Below are 21,094 nucleotides of genomic sequence, written 5' to 3' on the forward strand. Positions count from 1 at the left end.
TTTCGAAACTCTGTTATTAATTCCATACACATTTTGGCGTGTTGTGACTTTTTGACGTATTGATCATTTTATAAGTATGATATGTTCCTCTTTATCTTTTGACATATTCCTTGTCTCAAACTACATTATCCAGTGTTAATACAGCCACTAGATCTTTTTTATAATTTGTGTTTGGGCATTTTATCTTTACGTCTTCTCATTTTCAACTCACCTGTGTTCTTATATTTGAAGTTCATCTTTTGTAGTTAGCATAAAGTTTAATTTATCTCAAAATGTCTTCTCTCACTTTAATCTTTACGTATATGCGCATTGGCTAGAGTATTCTACATTGATAGTTTTTATTTTTTCTTTTGGTACTTTAAATATGCTATCTTACTTGGCTTTTATTGTTTCTGATTAGTCTGGTCTTAACTATTTGTCTGGATATTCTATATTTAATATGACTTTTTATCTTGGGCTATTTTTGAGATTTCTATTATTTATAGTTTTTAGAAGTTTGAGCAAAGTGTGACTAGGTATGGTTTTCTTTGTATTTAATCTATTTTGTGTTTTGTGAGATTCCTGAATCTCTGATTGTTTCTGAGCAGCTATAGCTGGCCTGTTACTGCACCAGAATACAGGAGAAAGCAATTCATTGAAAGAAAAGTCATGACCCAAACATTCTCATTCTACAGTGGGTCCTTGCAAAACTAAGTGGGCAGGATTCAGATAGTTCTATTGTTAAATGGAAATAACAATCCCAATTAAAGATGAACACACACCCAAGACCATAAACCCATCACTGCTTTCAACTAGGCACAGAAAAGGCTTTTCTATAGTAATAATAATGCTTTAAAAAGACTCAATAGGGCATTGCTTATAATACTCGGCATGTGAATTGATAACATACTAGATTCTAAAACAGCCCACTTTGAAACTGTGATAAAGTAAACAGAATGTTATGGCTATCCATCATAATGACGATAAATTGCTGCTGCCATAATGTATTAGGTATATTTTTATACTATTCATAACTATAGGGTAGGATTTATTGATGTGGGCACTTTTGGAAGAAATAATTATTTCATTTGGAGACTATTATGGGCATTGTAGAATGTTTAGTACCATCCTTGGCCTCTGCTTAAGAGGTGCCAATAACTTCTCTTTTCGTTTCCAGTTGTGACTATCAACAACGTTTTCACACATTGTCACATATCTCTTACAGGCAAAATAAACCCCAGTTGAGAACCACTGCTATAGAGCAGGGGTCCCTCACCCCCAGGCCGCTGACCAGTATTGACCTTTGGCCTGTTAGGAACTGGGCCACACAGTAAGAGGTGAGTGGCCTGTGAATGAGCATTATCACCGGAGCACTGCCTTCTGTCGGTTCAGTGGCAGCATGATTCTCATAGGAGCACAAACCCTACTGGGAACAGTGCACTTGAGGGATTTAGGTTGCACAGTCCTTATGAGAACCTAACTAATGCCTGATGATCTGCGGTTTAACAGTTTTATCCCAAAACCTTACCCCACCCTGTCGGTGGAAAAATTTTCTTCCAAAAAACCTGTCCCTGGTTCCAATAAGATTGGGGACTGCTGCTATAGAGCAAACTCCTTGAAAGTGACTAATATATATATTTGTGACTTTGAAATTAATAAATGATATATAAAGCATACCTCCTTGAAAGTGACTAATATATATTTTAGTAATTTAATAATTTTTTAGTTTTGTTTCTGAAGGTGTTGCAGGATATCTGTTACTAATCACTTATCTGGATAGGATTATTGGTCTACCCAAGCTGATATGGTACAGTACTTGGTTTCTTTACTCTGGAAACCCATGCAAGAACGTACTCATGAATTTGGTCTTCCTATTATACTTTCAAATGCCTATATGAAGGGATATGGCTAGAGAAAAATATCAGGCTTAGAAAGCCAATATAGCATGTTACATCATGTCCTCCATAGATCACTAAAGCCATGTAGTAACCCATTATGATAATGGAACCACCAATAGGACTGAAATGACTAACATAATTGTTTTCTGACTTATGTAATTGCCAACTCAGCTAACCTTCCCAATACTCACCCATGTAAGACCACTGGTTATATTTTAGTTAGCTATTTAAGGATACGTAAGAACATACATGCTTAGCTATTTTTTTATGCACCCAAGAGTGAAGCAAACAGATATTGTGAAAGGAAATAGAAAGGACTGAAGCAACTTTTTAGTGCCTTTGTTTCAACTTCAGTAGATTGGTAACTAATATTGCTCAGATGGTGGACACTAAGGTAAACATAAAGGAAAATATAAACTTTGCCTTAGATGATTCTACAGACACAGATACCATACTCTGCCTTTAGATGCTATGCATGGTGAAAATTCACACTGATTGGATTTACTCCAGAAAAGGAAAAGGGGAAGTCTGGCATCCATGAGAGGGCATGACATTCAATCCTGGGAAACTAATTAGGAAGCAAAGGAAGGTGGTCGGTAGTTCTCTTGTTTTCTTAGAGATATGAGCAAAAAGCTTCAATCAACTTTCTATGGTTTTCTCGAATGGAAGCTCATCAAATTACTTTTTTGCAATGTCAAAAATGTCACGTCTCATCTGATCTACCTGCATGAGAGCTTATTGATTCTCACATTCCAGAAAATGTTTCAAATACCTCTATGGCCTGAAATGATGCAGAAATGAAGGGGAAACACGTAATAATTCTGTAAAAATTGAGGTTCATATGAAGGAGAGATGGTTCTGGATTGTTCTGGAGGCCCATTTTGTCTCTTCTTTTGGTAGACTAGTAAAGAGCTGACTTGCAGGGCAGAGTAGGCCCCATGGAAGAACAGAGTGAAATCAGCCATTGATCATGGAACCAGTCCACCTTCTACGAGTCCACCAAACTATTTCTTTTTTTAGGCCAGAGAAATATTTTTATATGTTTACATAGCTGTCCCTATCTTTTGATCTATATCATTATATATTATATAAATCATATATAATGGAATAGGTACTTCTCTACCAAGAAATTGGTCATAGTGGGTGCAGTCCATCTACATTAGCACTGCTTTGAGCTCAGAAACAACTTTTTCAGAATGTGATATACTGCTTTATAAACTTCATATATATTTTTCCCCAAAAAAGCTTATTTTATATATCTACAGTATGCATGGTTAGTGTTACCTGTCTATAATGCCTTCATACCACAGTTTTATCTTAGAATATCCTGCAATGTTCAAAATTATTATAAAATATTTTTTAAAATATTCATCATGCTAGTATTATTTTAGGTATTTAATATGTTGAAACTCTAAAATGCCACCTATAAAATCAATGGAAATTTAAAATATCTTCTATAACCACATGTATGCTAATGAAAAATCTATTTCACAACATTTCAGTTAACTCTCAAAATATTCATAAACCTTCATAGTGGCATTATTATTAAAAGCTTTTGGTGGCTGGGCGTTGTGGCTGATGCCTGTAATCCCAGCACTTTGGGAGGCCGAGGCGGAGGATCACAAGGTCAGGATCGAGACCATCCTGGCCAACATGGTAAAACCCCGTCTCTACTAAAAATACAAAAATTAGCTGGGCGTGGTGGCACGGGCATGTAATACCATCTATGGGAGAGGCTGAGGCAGGAGAATTGCTTGAACCAGGGAGGCAGAAGTTGCAGTGAGCTGAGATTGTGCCACTGCACTTTAGCCTGGTGACAGAGCAAGACTTCGTCTCAAAAGAAAAAAAAAAAAAAACTTTTTGCTTTGGAGAAAAAATAAGATTCATTTGATAATGTTATTAATAATTAAAATTCTGCACAATAAAAATCACTGGAAAATTAAATTTTATCAAAACATGAGTTGAAATAAAAATTCTGAAAATTTTACTTATAAGATTTTTGCGCAATAAAACTATTATTCCCCAAAGTATTTTTGTAAGTAGTATAATGTAGCATATATTGTTTTCTAACAATTTTAAATGTGTTTTTAAAAATACCCATTGTCTTAGTAATAAAATATGATGAATTTCAATGAAATTTCTATGTACATGTTATCATAGTGAAATTCATAGAATGTAATTAAAATGCAAAAAACTATGACATGGTTTAAAAGCCTTACTCAAAAGGATACATATTGTATAATTTCAAGAACATGAGGTTTTAGAATGGGTAAAAATATCAGAACAGCGGCTGCCTCTAGAAGGTTGGAATTGGGATTGATTACTAAGAAACACAAATTTGCTTTTTAGGATAATGGCAATATTTTATATACGAATAGAGGATTTGATTATACAGGTGAAATCATTTATCAAAAGCTAGATAATATACACTTAATATTTATGCATTTCATATTACTTGAAAAGAAGAAAAATAAATGTTGAGTTCTAATTGATAACATGAATGCGTTTGTATTTAGAGGAAAATTTGCTGATATCTGCAGTTAACTTTAAAATGCATCTAAAAGGCTAGGGTGCAGTGGCTAACACCTGTAATAACAAGACTTTGGGAGGCCCAGGCAGGCAGATCACGAGGTCAGTAGTTGGAGACCAGCCTGGCCAACATGGTGAAACCCCATCTCTACTAAAGATACAAAAAAATCTTTAGCTGAGTGTGGTGGTATGAACCTGTAATTCCAGCTACTCAGGAGGCTGAGGCAGGAGAATTGCTTAAACCCAGGAGGCAGAGGTTGCAGTGATCATGCCATTGCACTCCAGCCTGGGTGACAGGGTTAGACTTTGTCTTAAAAAAAAGAAGGAACCAAAATGATGAATTTATAGATGGGCATATTAATAATAGAATCTAGATGGTGGGTATATAGATCTTGACTGCAAAGTTCTTTTGAGTTTACTATATTTGTGAGAATTTTTATTATAAAAATATTATTAAGTAAATATAATACATTTTTAGAAATATAATTAAATTATAACAAAATAATAGAATTATGATAATACAAATAAAACAATGTAATAAAATAAGACAAGTAACATATAAATTAGAATTGCCAGCTAAATAGAAAACATATTGACAATTTAAAATAATATATAACAATAGAAAATCCCCACTTGGACCACATAACTCAAAGGAATATTGTGAATGCCTTACAGAATAAGTAGAAGAGTATAATTATTTTAAACAATATTAACAATAAAAATATAAGGTGACAAGAGCTAAGATTTGTATTATGTATCAATTTTTCTTCTACAAAGCTTTTTTCAAAGGTAATATATAGAAAGTCAATTTTTAAGGCATTGTGTCCAATACTACTAATGTAACAAAAATGATTAATGTGAAATATAAAACAGCACAGAGAAAATGTAATGTTAACTTCCTAAAAACCAGATTTACCCCTTATCCAATTTTCTTTAAAAAATAATTATATCCTTTTTATGGAAAGTATTCTGAAGATCCTTGAAAAAAATCAGCATTATAATGAAATGGGTATTTCAATATGAAACATAATGTTGAACAAGATACAGTCTCAAGATTCCAATTCTAAAATGACAATGCTGTATTAATTTTAAGTTACAGTTTTCATTTAATCACGTGAATTAAATGAATAATTTATTTAACTAAATAATCAAATATCTCATATATATATATATAAATTTTGTAAATCCCTTTCATTCAGGTTTTTATTTTAAACCCTTTGATAAACTAAAATTAGCTTTTAAGTAACCAACTTTTAGGCCTTTAATTTCATTCTCTCTCCAAAGTATTTATTTGGGATCATTGAGTATATCAGTACCTAATTTATAATATTGAGACTACAACTCTATACCAATATGTTTGTCTTCTTTTGTAGACACTTTTTCTTCTAGTTCTTTGTAACTTGAAGGATCTTTATTCAACTCTAGTTTTTTTATTCGTACTGATCTTTTTATGTATAAAAATACTGAATCACAGGAACACAATTCTGATAAATAGCAATCAGCTATCTCTTGGAAACTATTAAAATCTGATTAATGATTCTTATTTATTGAGATTATCTTTTAATAATTTTTATTGAAGGAGGGACCAAATTATATTTTAAACATGCATTCTAGATAATTCTAAAATTTGAGAAATATTGCTTGAAATAAGTGTTCTAAAACAATTTCATCCCAGTTTTCGTATCTAATAGTTGTTGCGAATGCCTGTAGTGATAGCCTCATTGGCTCAGTAACATATAATTTTCAATACCTTAATTTAGAAAAGATTATCAACTAAATAACTTTTGTATTATGATTTCATTTGTTGAAATGAGTGTAAGTAGTTCAAATAGAAGTTATTGTCTCCCAAATAATTTAGTGACTACAGACATTAGCACAGTGCATTTTCTTAAATAGTCTCAAAATTTTTAAATAATACTGAAGTTAAATAGCTGTTTGTGCCAGGAGTGACTAGGAAAGAGGCTAGAATTTTTTAAGCAATTATGACAGAGGTTTGGCATCACATTAACTTCAATAATCACTCCAGCTAAAAGACATCTATACTCAGGGTAAATAAAAGAACTCATTATATGAAAAAGATTCTTGCACACACATTTATAGCAGCACAATGTGCCATTGGAAAATCGTGGTACTAACCCAAATACTCTTCAATCAATGAGTGGATAAAGAAAGTGTGGTATATACATAGGATGGAATACTTCTCAGCCATAAGAAAAGGTATGAATGAATGGTATTTGCAGTGACCCGGATAAGACTGGAGACTACTATTCTAAGTGAAGGAACTCAGGAATGGAAAATCAAACATCATATGTTCTCACTGATATGTGGGAGCTAAGCTATGAGGATGCAAAGGCATAAGAATGATACAGTAGACTTTGGGGACTTGGGAGGGAACGATGGGAGTGGGGTGAAAGATAAAAGACTACAAATAGGGTGCAGTGCAGTGTATACTGCTGGAGTAATGAGTACACCAATATCTCACAAATTACCACTAAAGAACTTACGCATGTAGCCAAACACCACCTTTACCCCAATAACCTATGGAAAAATACAAGAGAAAGATACCTATACTAATCACTGCTGGAAATATAAAAAATTCTGATATTATACCTATTGATATGAATTGAATTTAATATTTTAAAACCATTTTCAAAATATATCATGAGAATTCCAATGCACCATATGTAGTCACAACCCCATAGGGCTAGATTTCATCAAGAGGAAGCATAGGAAGAGGTTAGGAGCATCAAAAAATGGGACCTAGTTTTGTACCTGGATTCAGTCCAAAAGATAGACTTTCACTAGAAGAATGTCATGGAAGATGAATCATGAAACTGAATTTTGGCCATGATCAAAGAGCCAAAAGTAGGAGGAAAACAAAATAGATAATTCAGGAGTTGAGGAGTCAAAGCAATGGAACAAGTAAGGTTAATCAGCCAAAATATCAAGAACCATGGTAGAACAAAGGTGTATTAAATTACAGTCAGGTCTGGAAACAAATTTGAAGAAATCAGTTCATCTAACATAATGTCTTTTTTTTTTTCTTTTCCTCCCTGGAATCCTAAAATTTATTTAATTGCTGTAATTCTCTCTGCCTTAGGGAAGATTAGTTTTATGAACTCAGGAGTTTCTTTCAGATTTCTGGAAAAATAATGGTTTTGTTGTATCTTGAGTTCAGTAGGTTATTGGACACAATGTTATTTTTGTGAAAATAATTGGGTAATAAAAATTTGACAATAAATAGATAAAATTGGAACTATCTGTAGCTACGTTTTTAAAAGTTGATTATTCTAGTCAGGTCAATCTAACTGGAAGATGCTATGTTGGTATTAGCCAACAAATGGAATGAAATTAACACTGCCACTGTCTTTATTAAATGGAAAACTAATATAAAATTATAAATAAAATTATAAATATAAACTTAAATATAATGTCTTTCATCTAGTATGAAATAATGAGTTGACCAATTTCACAATTCATTAGCCATAATGAATAGCTTTTTTAGTTTATCTAAAACTAAAAAAGTTTTAAGTTATCTAAAAAAATGATAGCTTTTTTAGTTTATCTAAAAAAGCTCTCTTAGTTATTATCTCACTATAAGCAACTATATCCACATGACCTCAAAGTAGATAATCTGAATCATTCTCTTTGGATAAGACTTACCATACCTGTGTGTGTGAGTAGCACAATTTTATGGTTTTCCTAAAATATTGTACTAAATGCTGAAATAAGGGAGGTGATATAGAATGGTGAAAAAAATTATGAACTGTGGCAGACAAAGATTTTGGGAATTAGATATCTTTAGCAAAGAGAAAAGAAGACCCGGAGGGTGTGGTAGGGGCAGCATTAGTCTTACTATTTTCCTACTGCTGAAGTTCATTGCTATTCAGTGCAACAATAACCACTTCTTTAATTATTTGACAACACATGCAGTCTTTCTGTTCAAGTTGTCTGAGAATCATTGATCCCAACATCAAAGTGTAGATGGCTTTGAAGGGCTGTCATGTGAAAGAAGAAGAAGATTTCTCATTTTATGCTGAAGGGCAAAAGTAGAATAAATGGTTAGATGAATCAATAAGATGGTTTTTAACTTTATATATTAAATTAATATCTAACAATTTAGTCCATTTTCTGTAATTTTTAACCAAAGGTTGCATACATAACTAATTTTCACCCACACGATATAAAGTAGATCTTTGTTAAGGTAGAAGTAGTTTCACTTATATCTATTAGTGCCCACCTGTTAGTGCTCAATTCAAATCTTAAAGTTGTAATATTTCAATTTTTAAGAAAAAACAATTTATCAAATGTTTTATCTACATTAAAATAGCCCATTAATTATGTAATTACTTTAATAGGCTTTTTATCAAATCTGAGATACAAATTAAACAGAAAATAAAGAAATATTAGTGAATCAGTTGATTTCCATTGATTTCTGTTTCCTTATGTTTTGTTTAATCTGTATATCATTCAGTAGTCAGCTGTTAAAACTTAGTTACTAATACTTGTTTCATAGCATTCACTGGCTCAAATTACTCTATTAAATTAGAGATAACAATAGAAACTTCATACCCTCAAAAGTAACTTGTAATTCTTACTGTTAGCTTTATTTTAAATAAAGTACTTCTTAAACAATTGTGATAAAGAGCCTATTTTATCCAGAAAGAGAAGTATATAAACTCATTACTCCTTAATTAATCCATCACCTAGCTGGAACTAGGGCCAGGAAGAAGTTAAATTTGAGGAGTCCAAAGTAGGATGCACTATCTCACACAGCAGATTCAGACATGGCTATGACGCTGGGGCTGACACACTGGCTAGGTTGTTGTTAAAGATACAGATCAAGTAGAGAAAATCAAGATAAACTTAGTTTTCTCCATAATTTTGCTCCAGACATGTTTGTAAAAACTTTTAAATATATTTTTCTGTAATAATAACACTTAACATGAGATCTACCCTCTAACTGAATTTTTAAGTGCACCATACAGTACTGTTAATGACAGGCACAATTTTGTACAAAACATCTCTTATTAATCTTGTGTAACTAAAACTTTATATCTCCTGAACATCAATTCCTCTTGATATAGTTTGGATGTTTGTCCTCTCCAGATCTTATATTGAAATGTGACTTCCAATGCTGGAGAAAAGCTTAATGGCAGGTGTTTAGGCCTAGTGGGAGAATGAATTCTCTAATAAATGGCTTAATGTCCTCCCTGTGGTAATGAATGAGTTCTTGCTCTGTTGGTTCACAAGAGAGTTGGTTGTTTCAAGAGCCTGGAATCTCTTCCCCCTCACTCCATACGCTTTCTCTTGATCCCTCTTTTACTATGTGACATGCCTGCTCCTGCTTTAACTTCCACCACTAGTAAAAGCTCCCTGAGGCCTCACCAGAAGGCGAGCAGATGCCAGCATTATGTCTTCTGCACAGCCTGCAGAACCATGAGCCAACTAAAACTGTTTTGTTTATAAATTACCTAGTCTCAAGTATTTCTTTAAAAGCAACGTAAAAATTGACTAACACAAAAAATTGGTTCTAAAGAGTGGTGCGTTGCTATAAAGATACCTGAAGATGTGGAAGAGGTTTTGGAACTGGGTTTGGAACAGGCAGATGTTGGAAGACATTGGAAGGCTCAGAAGAAAGCAGGAAGGTGAAGGAAAGCTTGGACCTTAGATACTGGTAAAATGACTGTGACCAAAATGCTGATAGAAGCATGGACAATGAAGTTCATGCTGACGAAGTGGCAAATTCCATTCTCTCATTTCCATAAAGAAACATATACTATACACATTTTACTTTTGTTTTCTGGAGCTAGAATGACTATGAATCAATCTTTGCTAAATATCACTTCTCTTAGTCAACCTTTTGCTAGAAGCTGACTAAAAGATAGTTTGAGGGTAGAGTTTCTGAATATGTTGTCAATTGAGGGAGCACAAAATCAGCTTTGAAAATAAAAGTAAAACATGTTTTACTATCACTGGACAAATTATTCTTATGATAAAAGGTATTCTTGGCATTTACCTAAAACTATACTTGAGTATAAAGAAGCAACACAATAATTCATCCAGGGTTTTATTTTCAAATGGGTTAAAGATAATTGTTAATCTGTACTATGCATTTTACACAAGGTGCTATTTAAAGAATTTTACATCTTTCAATATAACGTAACATAATGTAACAATATAACGTTACATAATGTAACAGGATAGACATAATATAACAAAAGAAAAATATCATTAGCCTATGATTAAAGAGAGACTCACATGTTGAGAAAGTGGAGGCACCAGGATGCAAAACCATGAGGCTGTTAATAAACCTTGCTGCTCATCACGAACTACGTAAAACAATACAGCTGTTTTTGGGGACATGGGCCTCTGAAAACTACTCCAAAGTCAGCTTTGCGTATCAATCCCTTAAAATATTCCATGAATGAAAGTTTCTGTGGTCAAGCATATTTGGGATTCTTCAGATTTTATTTCCCACTCAAGCTTGGAATGTCAGAGAAATCAGCCTAAGAATGGAACACTAAAAAATCCTAAAGTAAAGAAATACGTTTGCATGTGCTTATATGAACATTTTCCAAATGTTAGTCAATGGAACCCCCAGAATAGTAACTTTCAATCTTCTGGAAAATTTTCCACAATTTCCATGAATGTACATTGGGATATTCTTATTTAAAAGTGCCAAGAAAATATTCTGGTGTCAAGTTAAAATGTTTTCCATGTAACACTGAATAAGTAGGCCTGAGTAACCTATCAAAATATAATTTGAATAGTAGTTTATAATTTTGATGAGCTTCAAGAAAATTATCTTCATTCTCAACCTGAGAGAAAAATATTATTTTGCCTTTTTATTAGTGAGACAATAATTTCAAAAAAAATTGACACAACCATAATTCCACAGCCTGTATACCTGCTCATTTCTCCTATAACTGTAAGGGGCAGTCTATCATTCATAGTATTATTATGCTTCTTATTTATCAATTATGAAGGATTATTTCTTTTTTAACCAAAACTCTGTTTTTTAGAAGTGTTGACATTTTAAAGCTGCTCTGGTTCACTCCCACTTGCTGTATCAGTGCCAGTTTCTCCAATTAGTCTGACAACACATGTAGCCTCAGTAGTCAAGTTGTCTTAGAATCATTGATCCCAAGACCAACAGATAAGTACTGCTGATCTTCAAATCAGTGATCAGAATGGCTTTCCTAATTATAGCTGTCCTCTTTCCTTTTCATCTGTATGACATATTCTTAACAGACTCAAATCATCTGCCTAGAAGCTGTTGTCATTGCTCATTAGAATTTCACATCCAAAAGAGTAAACAAGTCTCCTGGTTTCCATCTTTAGACTAAAAAGTCTTAGGATTAATTTCTTTTGTAACTTGGCTGAATTTAAAATTGTCTCTGCCACTTTACTTGTTAGTTCAGAGTGTACCATTTTTAAAAAAGAAAATTAAAGTTATTTACTAGAATTTTATTTTTTAGGTTTGCTGAATATATTTTCATTCCTCATCTATGTAGCATAACACAGTCACTTAGAAATGTTGATAATTTGACCATTAAATTAATCTGCCAAGGGGTTTCTAATGCTGCTGAGTGCATTAATGCAATATAATTTTTTGTAGTTCCAAGTAATTAAAGATTGAACAAGTATGTGCTAAGTACAGTAGTATTCGTCTCTTATTTACCCAGATTATTCAATTTACACCTTCTTAGATTACTAGGTAGGTTAAAAACTCAAGTTCCATGAGTAGCTTTCTCAAGAATGAGATAGTTGATGCCTATATGTTTCTCAGATATTCAGAGTACTTTATTTATATAATCAGCACATTATTATAATATTTCTCTCTCTTTTTGCCTGACTTTTGATCTTTTTAGTGCTTCTGCACACCACTGATGAAGGATGAACAAAGAAATATGAAACTTAGAGTAGCTACTTGTCAGCCATTGGACCTGAACTGGCAAAGACCTACAGGAAACATGCAGCTTACAAACTACAGCAATTTTCTTTTTGTAGTCTCTTGTTCAGAGGAAAGCTCAATTTTTTAACCAGGCCATACTCTAGTTTTACAAATTTTTGTTTTTATGAATTTAGCTATATTCTCTCTATTTCAGTGTAATTTAACTTTTATTAATTTTTATTTCTATAATGATGTTTTAAAAAATTTATCTCCCAGAAAAAATGCAGGAGTATGAAATTGAAAATAAATTAACTTCCATATAAATATGGGGTCAGACTCATGCTCCTTTCTTATGTCCCTTACTATTTTATGTGAATATATTGGTAATCATTTTTTAAACTTAAATCCTCACTGGAATCTAAAAAAAAAAATAGTTAACAATTTTCACACACGTATTGAAGGTATTCCTAAAAACTACTGCAATCAGAAATATGCTAATTTAAAAGACTTAATTATTGATATGGGTCTTCTTCACACTGGTTCACAAAAGCTTGGTCAATACATCTAGGAAATAGAAGGGAAGGTATTTGTTTAATTGGCCTATGCCCCTACCCTTCACTCTTGCTTGATGAAAGTCTCTTCGTGCATTATCCCCACAACAAGAATAATTAGCCTCTATGCCTTATAAGACTTCAGAGCTACACCTTGCCCACTCAGTCAAACCTGAAGGACTTTATTTCTATAAGTATTCAACGATTATAGAAGAGGGCTAAATAAAATAAGCAATTGCCTCATGTGAGTGCAAGGAACAGTGTATATATTTCTAAGCCACATAATTAAATAATTTCTACATGACTAAGAGCAACTGGTGTAGAAAACTAACCTTTGTGTAGCCAGATACCACAAAAGAGATAAGGTTTGAGAAAACCCTATTTCAGTTGAGCAGAGGCTCTGTAGTGAACTAAATATATACCAGACACTAAGTGTATAAGGTATTATCTTTCAGCCACTTTCAACTTTTATTTTCAGAAAATATTCTTCCTCTACCCACATAAACAGTAAATAAGGCAAGAAAAAAAAATGTCAAGGCACATTCATTTAAAAATGACAAGTTTATGAAACATTCTAAGCACATTAAAAATAAGCAAATAAACACATATACAAGTAGCCTATGGATAAAAAAGAAAAAGACTCCCTCCTTTCTAGCTCAGAATTTCCTGTATCTATGTCTATAAAATCTATACATACAGAAATTACATAGTAGATTACTACCTCTGTTTTCTGATCGAAATTGAAATCAAGATCGCATTGTTTTTATAACTCAAGAAAAAGAGGTATTAAGAAAACTCAGGGCCCTGTTTCTACAAGTAAATTGACTGAAGTCTAATAGTAATGAAGGGTTTAATCAAGCAGTCTGCAGGTAGGATTTTGTTATTTGTTTTTTAAGAGGAAGAAGACTTAAAATTATTTTGAGATAGCATTAGGAGAAATATCTAATGTAGGTGACGGGGAGATGGATGCAGCAAACCACCATGGCATGTGTATACTTATGTAACAATCCTGCATGATCTGCACATGTACCCCAGAACTAAATTAAGAAAAAGATTAGGACATACACACACACATACAGGGAAATCTGTGTGAAAAGTGGAGGGAGAAGATGGCCATTTACAAGCCAAGGAGAAGAAATCATACCTGCCTGACACCTTGATCTTGGATTTCTAGCCTCCAGATTTGTGAAAATTTTCTGTTGGTTAAGCTACTCAGTCTGTGACACTTTGTTATGGCAGCCCTAGCAAAGTAACACAGATAATACATGGTAGTTTACAGATGAGAATAAAATAAATAAATAAAAATACGTATTCAACAAGCCAGAAGGGAAATCTTCACAAATGCGATGATGTATGAGCTTGGTCCTAAAAAATAAAGAATTGTTGACATCCAAAAAAAATTATTTTGGACATATACATTTCAAATATAGATTGTAATGTTTTATTTCTAAAGCTGCACCCTACAAACTTGGTAATGTTGATTAATATTCACTCAATGATAAACACTTAATTAAAACAGATGTCACTGACAGGTGCCTTACTAGAAGACACATGCCCTCTGAAGCACAAAGTAGTTGTTTTGTTTTTTATTTGTGCCAAAATATATAAAATATAAGATTTCATTTAAAAATCCAGATTTTCCACTTTTCTTGACAAATGAGAGTATTTGGCAATGGCAATACCAGGCCTGCATTGCCATAGGCAGCCATCTGTTTGAATTGACTGCTGTGTCCCCTTAAATGAATCACACACACTTTCTACTCACAATCCTTCCCCCATGTCTGCGCATGTTTTGCTCATTACCAAATCCAAATAATTTGAATTTCCTATCTTAGTTCTATTTTAGCAGAACATCTTTTAATGACAAATGTGTATACATTAGTTAAGTCAGTTCTTGTTTTTACCATATTGCCCTATAGCTACAATTAATAGAAATGAATTAAGAGTTTAAGTGGTTTACTGAAAAATAAACTCCTGAATAATTTTAAAGCAAAAGTTCTATTAAGCAAGAATTTCTGGGATTTTTTTTTCTTCCTTTCTCCCCTCCACCAGGATTTTTTTTTAAACAAGCATTTGGTAAGAAAGTAGGGTCAATTAAATGCTGAAAAAGAATGATATTACCTTCAGTGGATTTGCATACAGAGAGTTAATGAAGGTAACAGTAGTTAATACCTGTATGGTGAGTCTTAAATCTCATATACTCCTCAGGTTGAACACTGACATGAAAAAAAAACAGATTTATAGTGAAAAAATCAAATGTCCCCTGAATTAATAGACTTGATCACACTATTCAGAGCATTGGCCATCTTGATATGATAGGTTATAAATGATTTTCCCTAATTAGAATATTTTGCACTTTGCAAAATCTTACAAGTACATATCTATTATATAATTATATGAAATAAACATTTGAAAATTGTATCATTATATACCATATGTTGGAACATTTTTGTATAGTTACCTAACCAAATACTATCATCTATAAAGGCAGTAGTGCTTGCTTCATATTTGATTTTTGAAATTAGGTAAGATAAAGCTAGATAATATTGTTTAAAATAATGTAATTATCTTTACCTCTTGTTTTGTTAATCAGTAAAAGTCAATAGCTAAATAGGATTTTTTGAAACAATTTCTAAAAATCTTGCCACCAACATCAGAAACCCTGAAAGACAGTTGAGATCATGATTTATTTGTCTGTTCTGCTGCCTTTATATTTTTATTTAATGGGATAGTAATACAAATATATCTTTGTTAATAGTGTTATTCCACGTAAATTCTTTTTTTCTTTATTGAATCATCACTTGTAAAAGAAAATGGTTGGTTTTCTTTTATCAAGGATTGGATTTAACTTAATTTTATCATAAAACAATAATTTTACAATTTAAAAAGAATAATTAATTACACTTATGTTCACTATGAATAATTATAATAAAAATCTCAAATTCTTACATGAAAAAAATATATGTCATGGTTGTATTTCTCTTTGAATATCACCTTTTACATATGTTTAAACTAAACATGCTACCAATTTTACTATTATGTTATAAGCATATATAACAAATTTTAAAACACAGGCTTTAAACTATGAATCATATTCAAAATATTGAGAAGCATATGATAAATAACGCAAAGCACTCTGTCTAAAATATAGCAATATAATTTTGTGTAGTCAATACTAAATACAACCAAACACCATTCTTCACAATGGACAATTGGTTGTCCCTGTGCAGACTTAACAATGACATTTCATACCTTTCTAATGATAATTGTTTGCATCATTGTAGCAGCATAGAAGTGTAGAAATCCAGGTCATGCTGAAATAACACCTGCCAGAATAACAGGGCTGTCGAGCAGATTGGATTCTCTCTCTCCTCCATTTATCTCCATTTGTTTGTTTCCCTGGTATCTACATTTGTGAGAAATATTTTTCTTTTTCCTTTTCTCTTAATTGTTCTTACTGTGATTAGCCATAAATTTTAATTTAATAATAGCCTATGTTAACCCTTGCATAAAAATTTTCTAGTTAGTTTTATCTTTAGACCTGTTTAGATTCTTGAAAAATGATTAAGGACAACAAAGTTAAGAACAACAAAAAGCTTTGTTCTTTTGAGTGGATTGTCTATTGATGCTTACTGTATTAGAAATCATAACAAATTTTAAACTGTTTTTATTAATTCAATGTTTGAAAGTGTATGTTAACATTAATAATTTTTTTAAAATAATGATTTAAAAAATTAGAAGAGTTGAAATGTTTTATGTTTCTTGAAATCTTTTTAATATTTGACTTAATAAATGACAACTGGGATCTCATATTTACTTCTGTGTTCCATCCACTGCAATCTCGTATGTCATGCAGTCCCTGGAGAAAAGCAGTATATATTCATAAAAAAAAATAGTGAAAAGGTTAAATAACATCTGAGTGGCCTTTTGAAAATAGTTTGACCTTGGAAACCTCTTGAAAGAGTCTTGGAGACAGCTACAGGTATCCACATCACTCTTGAGAACCACTGACCTAGATGTTTTCTCTTTACAATAAAAGGATCAAAATATAAGTATTAAGCTGTAACTATACAAACTAGGCTCCCTAGAAGTTTCAAATACAGAAAATACACTCATCTTTATTAATAGAGTAACACGATCAGTGGAAGGAAAAAAAGTTTCTCCAATTCATACAATGTTCACTAGCATCATTTTTACTATCATCAAAATTACATGAACTCACTTACCAGTTACAGTACTGTAAACAGAATACATGAGCTCATTGACAAGTAAATGATAGGCACTACTAATTGTTGGTCATGACAGGCAAAGTCCTAAGCACTCTAAAAATGTCAGCTCATTAAATAATGTAATATTTTTAGAGATAAAGAATGCTAACAATGACAGATCTGAGATTTGAAGCTCAAATCAGCCTGAGTGCAAACCTTGCCATCCATTTAGGAGAGCACTTTCTACGTTTTAGTCATATTCCACACAGAATTGCCTAATGTTTATATAATAACAGCAATAACACAATAACTATTGACTTAGTGCAACATACATTAACAAGTCACATTCTCATAAAAATGTGAAATATAATAGTGGTTTTTGTTTAATAGATATACAACCAAACCAATCCTTTAGAGGATTTCGCATGCAAGATTTCAGGTCCTTGGTTAAGGGTGAAAACAGTGAGCACTTGACTTAAGCGCACAAAAACTAGATAGACTGGCAAGTAACTGCAAGAACCAGGAGAAAAAAAAGCATCAAAGTTCTCTATAAATAACAGTGTAACAGAAATAAGAAAAAAATCAGGAGTTGAGGACAGAAAAAAAAAGTGGCTTGTAATCCAACATCAGCTGAAGAAACAATGTCTTTTTGCTTTAAATGAAATTATTTAAGTCACCAATCCACATTGCACAGAAGACCAAACCTAGACTACTAACAATTCCTAGGAATCTATATTATGTATAATCATTCCTTTAAAACTGTGCTGAAGACAACTCAGAGAATATGTGGGATCCAGCATGTGATCTCCAGGAGCAACACCATCATGTGATCTCTAGGCATCTTCCTATACTAGCCTGAGGGCCTGAGTTTTAGGCGCTTTCCCGTGGGTAGGGTTGCAGGAGCCAGAGGGAGAATGTTAACTGTTGGGAATCTCTCATTTACCCTTTCCTTGCACTGCAGGTCCTCTCCAGTGTCCCAGCCAATCCTGTCTAAGCTAGCTGCTTCTCCTCCCTCTTATTTTGTGGTTCTGGTGTTTTCTGTAATTTCTCTATAAAAATGCAGGGTTCTTTCATAGATGCTCTATTCAAGGTGTAGCTACCTGCTTGTTGTATTGGCTCTTCTTCATGGATGCAGTGAATACCTGATGCCTCTCAGCCATCCTGAAGCTGATATACCCATCTCATTCTATTAAGATCAATAATACACCTGGTAGCATTTTTTCTGTTTATACACCTATGTGACTTACCCTATATAAAAATACATGAATTACATATCACGTGCAAAATATTATATATACTTTATATTATATATAATATAATGTACAAGTATATATGTATGTGTATATTGCACACACATATATGTGTTGCACATACACATACATATATAATTGTATGTATACATATATATGTGTACACACATTGCATATATATGTATGTGTGTATATATATACACACACACACACATAAATATACAGTGATTTTTTTTAATTTCCAAGTTAAATACCTGGGAGAATAATCCACATAAAATTTTTGGTATATAGTAAGACATTTATGTAATATAAAAACTTTAAAAATGGCTTTCTTTCAAAAGAGGCCAATAGTATCTGTTCTGCCATTGCATAGTTTCATGCTTCTCTAACTTGATTATGCATGTGAGTCACCTCGAAATTAAAATACAGGTTCTAATTCGGGAGGAATGTGAGACCTGAGATTTTGCATTGCTAGACGAGCTGCTGCTGCTGATTATTGGTCTAACATGCTCAGTAGCACAGCTATAGTGTGAGCAAGATAGAGTTCAGTCCTCATTTACAAATTTACAAGATAAAAACTATATCTAAAGTCAGCATTGATAACCATTGTTCTTATGAATAAAATATTTTTCTACAAGTTTGGGAAACTTTGACCATTTTATATTTCTCACAAACAATTGTTCTTAGTCTTTGCCAAATCTTCTTTTGGTTATACATATATACATAAAATATACACATTATGTATATTTATAAATTTTGTGTATATATTTTAATTTATATATTTAAATATATGTATTTTTGGTAAGGTCATCTTTTCCTGGATGATCTTAATGATTCTGGGTGTTTATCGGTCTCTAGACTTCGAAGAGTTATGTATTTACTGTAGTCTTATCATTCTGGACATGTTTGTATCCATCCTTCTTGGGAAGGCTTTCCAGGTATTCAAAGGGATTTGAGTTTTATGATCGAAGTCTTTGGTCACTGCAGCTATATCTGTTTTAGGGCTCTCCCAAGCCCAGTAATGTTATAATTCTTGTAGACTCATAGAGATATTTCCTAAGTGGTCTTGGATAAGATATGGAAGAATTTTCTTAATTAGCAGGCAGAGACCCTTGTTTTCTTACCTTACTTTCTCCCAAAGAAATGGAGTTCTTTCTTTGTTCTGAGTTTCCTGGAGCTGAGGAAGCAGGGATGCTCACTAACTTTCCTGTGGCCAGCGTCAATGGGACTGTGCTGAGTTAGACCCAAAGCCAGCACAGCACTGGATCTCACCAAAGGCCCGTAGTGACCACTGACTGACTACCGCCTATGTTCATCTAACGCCCAAGGGCTCTATACTCAGGTTGCAAGTACCTCCAGGCTTTTGTTCTTTCATTCAGGGTCACAAGGTCCCTCTGGTGCCAGGCAGGTCCAAAGATGCTATCTTGGAGCCAGGGCCTAGAGTTGGGAAGTTTAGGTGCTCTATTCTATTGTGGTTGAGCTGGCACCCAAGCCGTAAGACAAAGTCCTTTCTAGAAATCCCTCCCATTTTCTCAAGCAGACAAATCTCTCTTTGTGGCCCCTACTGCCCCAGTCCCACAAAGACTTCTGTCTGGCTACTGCTGATGTTCACTAAAGGTCTAAGGGCTCTTCAGTTTTTTTTGTGATGAATCCTACCCATCCTGATTCTCTCCTCTCAGGGCAATGGGCTCCCCTCTGGCTCAGAGCATGTACAAAACTCAGGTACAAGGGATTGAGTTCTATGATCTAAGTCTTTGGCCACTGCAGCCATATCTGTTTTATGGTTCTCTCAAGCAGAAGATGGCATTTCCGTAAAAGCTATCCAGAAGCAAAAGCCTGCAATCACAGACTCCAAGAACATGCTTCCTGCTCTGTCTCAAGCTTGTGCCAAAGCTGCAAATTGAGCTTGTGCCCAAGCTGCAAGACAGAGTCCCCTTTACTCTGCCCTCTTCTTTTCTCAAGCACAAGGGGGCTCTCCACTTAGTCGCCACAGCTGGGAATGTGTTGGGTCACACCTAAACTCAGCATGACTCTGAGTCTCACACAAGACCCACCATTAAGTACTGCTTGGCTACCACTGTTTGTTTTTAAAAGCCAAGGTTCTTTAGTGAGCAGGTGATAACTTCTTCCAAGACACAGTCCTTTCTTTTAGGGCAGCAAGTTAGCCCACAGTGTGCTTAGAAATATCCAGGAGCTAGATTCTAGAACATGGGCTTTAGGACTCTGCCTGATGCTTCATCCTACTGTGGCTGAACTGGTATCTAAGTTGCAAGTCAAAGTCCTCTTTCCTCCTCCCGCTCCTCTCCTTAAATGGAAGAAAGAAGTCTCTCCTGGCGCTGAATGCTGTGCTGCCTGGGGTTGGCTGAGGGGTGGCACAATAACTCATCTGGCTACCCAAGCTGGTGTCTTATCGTATTACATGTGCTCCAAGTCACTGGCTCTGAGACCAGCACAGCACCAGGGCTTGCCCAGAAACTGCAGTCCTTGTGGCAGTAGACAACCTTTCCATTTATTTAGGACCCAGATCGCTTTAGCCCACAGTGGCAGGGCTTGCCGGAGCTCAGATTCTGACCACTGAGATGGGCAATTCTCTTTTGGCTAGAGTTGGTCTAAATGTTCCCTCTGTGGGTGCTGACTGAGTTCTTCTTGAGTTTGCTTTCTTTTGTGACAGGACAGCAGTAAGTTCCAAGGCAAAGTTCCACAACCACTGCGCTGTTCCTTTCCCAAGCTCACATTTTCGCTGTCCATGCCATGTGGCCACTCCTGACCAAATCCCTTTAGG

The sequence above is a fragment of the Callithrix jacchus genome, chromosome 17 (genome assembly GCF_049354715.1).
Source record: "Callithrix jacchus isolate 240 chromosome 17, calJac240_pri, whole genome shotgun sequence".
Lineage (NCBI taxonomy): Eukaryota > Metazoa > Chordata > Mammalia > Primates > Cebidae > Callithrix > Callithrix jacchus.